The sequence below is a fragment of the Saccopteryx leptura genome, chromosome 2 (genome assembly GCF_036850995.1).
Source record: "Saccopteryx leptura isolate mSacLep1 chromosome 2, mSacLep1_pri_phased_curated, whole genome shotgun sequence".
In the NCBI taxonomy this organism is placed as follows: Eukaryota; Metazoa; Chordata; class Mammalia; order Chiroptera; family Emballonuridae; genus Saccopteryx; species Saccopteryx leptura.
In genome coordinates this window covers 100490108-100495375 of record NC_089504.1, presented here as the reverse complement: position 1 = coordinate 100495375, position 5268 = coordinate 100490108, and the positions used below count along the sequence as shown (strand labels likewise).

Here is a 5268-nt window from a genome sequence, read left to right as displayed (position 1 = left end):
GGAAAACCCTCTAATAATAAAAGACAAATTATGAGAGCCATGATGTATTGATTGTCTGATATGTGCCAAAAAGCTGCAAATACTATCATAAGTTGGCTAAGTCAGTGCTTCTTAAAGTTAAAAGTCCCTAAGGACCTTATTAAAATGCATAGTCTGAGTCAGTAAGACCTGGGTAGGGTCCAGGAGATTTTTCTGGGGAAGGGATTATTCTGTTCCTCATTGTCATGGATATTACACGTCTTCCTATTCATAGAACTGTGTACTAGTTGGTTTAGATTCTGTAACCTTACCAATAATATGGGGCTGGGAGGGACTAAAATGGTTGGAAACTGCTCAGACTTAAAAGACTAAATAAAGAGGCATGACAACTAGATTGGGCCTTGCATTAGGAAAGAAAAATCACAGAAGTGACACTAATGGGATAAACAAAGAGATTTGAGTATGTTAAATCAGAGTACAGCATCAATGCTAAAGTACTTGATTCTATTTGACAGTGATGATTTCACTGTTCATAGAGAAGAATGTCATTTTTGTTTATTTTTCCATTCATGCTGAAACGTTTAAGAATAATGTCTATACCTCATGTTCCAATGGTTCAACAAAACCCATGCATGTATAGAAGGAAATAAAATGTGGCAGAACATTAATCCAGGTGAAGGGCACTTGGATGTGGCCCATCCTAGTATTGCAACTAATCAAAAGGTTTACAGTTTTTAAAAATAAAATGTTGGTGTGTTCATTTTCTATTGCTGCTCTGTGATAAAATTAACACAAGCTCAGTGGCTTAAAACAATATACATTTATTACCTTACAATTCTGTAAGTCAGTTCAAAATGGGTCTTAAGGGCTAAAATCAGGGTATCTGGTTCCTTCTGGAGACTCTAGAGGAGAATCCGTCCTGCCCAGCATTCCTTGAGGTTTTGCTTTTTCCACCACCTTAAGAGGGCTTCACTCCAGCCTGTGCTACCATTATCACATCTCCATTATGCTTGTGGCCCTCCTCCCTCCCTTTTAAAAAGAGCCTTGTGATTTCACTGGAAAATGCAGGCTCTTCCCCCTCAACCCCCATCTCAAGATTTTCAGTTTAATCACATCTGTGACATCCCTTTAGGTGTGTAAGGAGAACATATTCACAGGCTCTCGAGATGAGGATGTGGACATTAAGGTGCGGTGGGCATTATTCAGCCTACCATAGTTTGCAAAATGAGTATTCCAATCTTTAAGAAAAATATTTAAAAGCATAAATAAGCATATGTCTTGAACAGAAATAAAATCACAATATGACAGGTCAGAATTTGTAGGATGCAACAAGAGCAGTTCTTAGAGGGAAATCTACAGCACTAAATGCTTACATTAGTAAAGGAACAGGTCTGTACATATCACATCACATCACATTCTAAACTATTAATATTTGTAATCATTTGAATCATATTTATTCTTATTTTAATGCACACTTGGTACTAGTAGGAGTTGTTTTTAATCCATTTTGAACCTGAGCTTATTGGAGAAGAGCAGATGTCCAATAGTTTTGCTAAAAGTAACTGCTTGACATTATGCTACTGTTCAATTTTCTATTGTAACTGTTTTAATCCTACATATAGATGATATAAGCACCCAAAGAGCACCTTCTAAGATATTTATTTTACCATGTAAAAGGATAATGTGAGATGTTTCAGATATCATAATAGACAAGTACTGAAAAATAGCACCAAATAAGAGGCAGAAATTGAATTATTTAGCTATATATTGCTTTTTGTTTTATTTAGTATTTAGCTACACATATATTTTAATTTTGAAATAATTATAGACTCACAGGAAGTTGAAAAGAAGTGTTTGGGATGTTCCACACGCATTTCACCCAGTCTTCTCCACCTTCCACAGCTATAGCACAACATCAAAACTGGGGCACTAACCCTGGACCCTTCTAACTTGTGTGTGTACATGGCTCTACACTCTACACAATGTGTGGAGTCATATGGCCATTTCTGTCATCGAGGTACTCAATAGAACTATTAGCACAGTACTCCTTCACACCACTCCTTTATACATCTCCTCCCCTATTCCTATACCTGAATGGAATGTACCAATCCATTCTCCATCTCTAGAATTATGTTGTTTTGTAAATTTTATTTAAAAAGACTCATTTAGTACAGTGTGTCTGTAAAGTCATGGTGCACTTTTGACCGGTCACAGGAAAGCAACAAAAGACGATAAAACGTGAAATCTGCACCAAATAAAAGAAAAATCCTCCCAGTTTCTGTAGGATGATGTGGCAGCATGTGTACATGCGCAGATGATGACATAACACCGTGTATACAGCGGAGCAGCCCACGGCCATGCCAGTCAAGATGTGGATGGTACAGAGGAAAGTTCAGAGTGTTCTGTGGCTTGCTAAATTTGAATCCGTGACCAAAGTGCAACATGAATATCTGCGCATTTATAATGAAGTGCCACCACATGGGAATAACATTACTCAGTGGAATAAGCAGTTGAAGGAAACCGGCAGTTTGGTGGAGAAACCCCGTTCTGGTAGGCCATCAGTCAGTGATGAGTCTGTAGAGGCTATATGGGATAGCTACTTAAGGAGCCCTAAAAAATCTGCGTGTAAAGCCCACGTTGAACTGCACTAAATAGGTATGAAACTGGGAGAGTTTTCCTTTTATTTGGTGCAGATTTCACATTTCTATCGTCTTTTGTTGCTTTCCTGTGACCGGTCAAAAGTGCACCATGACTTTACGGACACACTATATATATCTTTTGCAATTGTCTTTCTTCACTCTGTATAATTTTCAATGTCCATCCAGCTGTTATGTCTATCAGTAGTTTATTTATATTCATAGCTGAGTAGTGTTCTCTAGCACAGATGCACCACAGTTTGGGGTAACCACTCACCCATGAATGGACATTAGGTAATTCCCTATTTTAAGCTATCACAAATAAAGCTGCTATGAACATTTGTGGACAAGTTTCGGCATAAAAATAAGCTCTAATTTTCTGAAATCATTGCCCAAAAGAGCAATTGCTGCTTCTCTGGTAAGTCCATATCTTATTCTTTGTATGTTAAAAAAAATGCTGCTTATTAGTGGGGGCACCAACTTTTCATAAAGTCATTTCTGTGTAACCTTGCAAGCATAGGCAGATTAAGGCCAGTTGAGGCCCCTTGCTCAGAAGAGAATATTGGGCCCCTTTAAAAAAGAGAGACATGGAAAATAAAAATACATGCTAACCATATTTTTAAATAAATAAAACATATTATGTATTATTAATGTTAAAATTGCACATATGAAACCAAACTTGGTGTCATTAGAAAAAAGTGTAAAGTTGGGGTTTGGGGGGGCCCTTCAGAAGTCAGGGCCCAGGGCGCACTCAGGTTAAGTCCACTTCTGCTTGTAACCCAAAGAGATGTGAACAAAGAGATGAAGTATAGGGGTCATCATCTGTGTCCCCCGTCTCTCCTGAGGAGGGTCTGACTTCCCTCGGCAAGGTCTAAAATTAGAAGGGAAATAAGAAAAGAATGCAAAAAGAGAAATTACTTTCCCTCTTCTGAAATAAGGGTTTTTGAGAACACCCTTTCAGAAACGAGACCGAGAAGCTCATCAGGCCTGGAGAGGTCAGCCCAAATAAAATCTCTGGCTAGCCTCCCCTCCTGCAGGACATAGATCTGCAGAGGGCCCGCTGGTCAGTGGTTTGTGGCTCTAAGAACAGGACTGGTCTGGAGGGGACCTGCTCTTGGAAAATGAAAGAGAATCAGCATTTTTGCTCCTATTAAATAAAAAAAAAGCTCAGGTGAGAGAGGTTTCCCAGCTATTCGGGAGGAGGATGTCCATAGGAAACTTTGATAAGCTACAGTGGCATAAAGCAAAGAAGTAATCACCTTGCTAATGAACGCCCGGGTGCCAGACACAGTTCCAGTACGGGGCTTAATGCTGAGTATGGTTCCCAGGATGGGGTTTGGTGGGTCCGCTCTCACAGCTTGTGGGGCCGCTGTGTCTGTAACAGTCCTGCCATACAAATGCTGAACACTGTTTTCGCTTTTTTCTTCTATTTTTCATGAAAGTGAGAACTAAGATTTCTTGCACTTAATGAAACAGGTACTGATGTAGGTATTTCATAAAAGCAAAGTGTCTGAACGTCAACTTTCATACAGGGGGAGGTACCTCTTCCTGTCCTTTTAAACTGAGCTTCGTCAGTGCTCTGTATTTGCAGGTGTTGCTTTCCAGAGAACCTGCAGGGGGCTCCCCAGACTTCAGTCCCTGGTTCTGCCTCAGGGCCACAGTCCACCCCGACCCCCACCCCAATCCCTCTGCTCGCTGGCTTTCTGCTCACTTAGTGGACTCAAACCTCCTCCTTACTTCAGAACACTTACAGGATCTTCTCGGACCCTGTGTCCTGCTCCCCAACTGAGTATAGAATGGGACAGGAGCCACTGGTTGCCTGTTTCTTAGATTGACAGAATTTGGCAAAGATCAAAAGCTCACAAACCAGCTCTTTCCATTTTCTTGAGTTTCCTATTTTGCTTACACGTCGCTGTTTTTTATTGTTATTTTTATTTACTGCCAATATTTTTTTGTCTATGTGGGATGGTAGATCATGAGCAAGCTGGCCCCAGATTTCCCCAAGTCCACACAACATTGCCTCCAATTCTTACGTGTCCAAAGACAGGGAACCACAGACATGCCTTTGTAGGAGGGTACTGCTAGCATTTTAGAAGCAAAAAGCATAGGTATTCTTTGTAAGTGATGTAAAAGAACATCCTATTTCCTATAAAGCTACAAGATGTACTTCACCTGCCACTGAACCTAAGCTTGCTTTTCGCCTTGGCAACCATGTGCTATGGATTATAACAGGAATTTATGACTTCCCAGTGGCATTGTATATATCATATTTCTCAAGGAAATAATCAATTCCTGTCACATAGAGTGTCGACTCTATGTCATAGGAATTATAATGGATATAGAATTTTGAGTCAGAACTTTATGGTGTTGGTATCAGCTAATCCTGCTACCTTCCCATGTGGGCTGATTATTTTGATGACCTGTTTATTGCCTTTCAACATGGGTGACGTGTACAGGAGAGAATGGCACTACCTCTGTGTTTCACTGTGCTTTGGGGGCTCCTCGAGAAAGACTATGCGCAAACACAATGTATCAACAATATAATTCTTTTCTTAATCAAAAATTCCATTTCTCTGTAGTTTCCATCTCATCAGTTTCCAGTTCCCATTTTATCTCTTGTTTCATTGTTGAGAAAGAAAGAGGCAGGAATGCA

The 5268-nt window shown here is 39.9% G+C and overlaps 1 pseudogene; it reads right to left on the bottom strand.

Annotated features, from left to right (window-relative positions):
* Positions 1–4571: 4571 nt before the first annotated feature.
* On the bottom strand, positions 4572–4691 carry LOC136396123 (small nucleolar RNA SNORA38; annotated as a pseudogene).
* Positions 4692–5268: the final 577 nt, after the last annotated feature.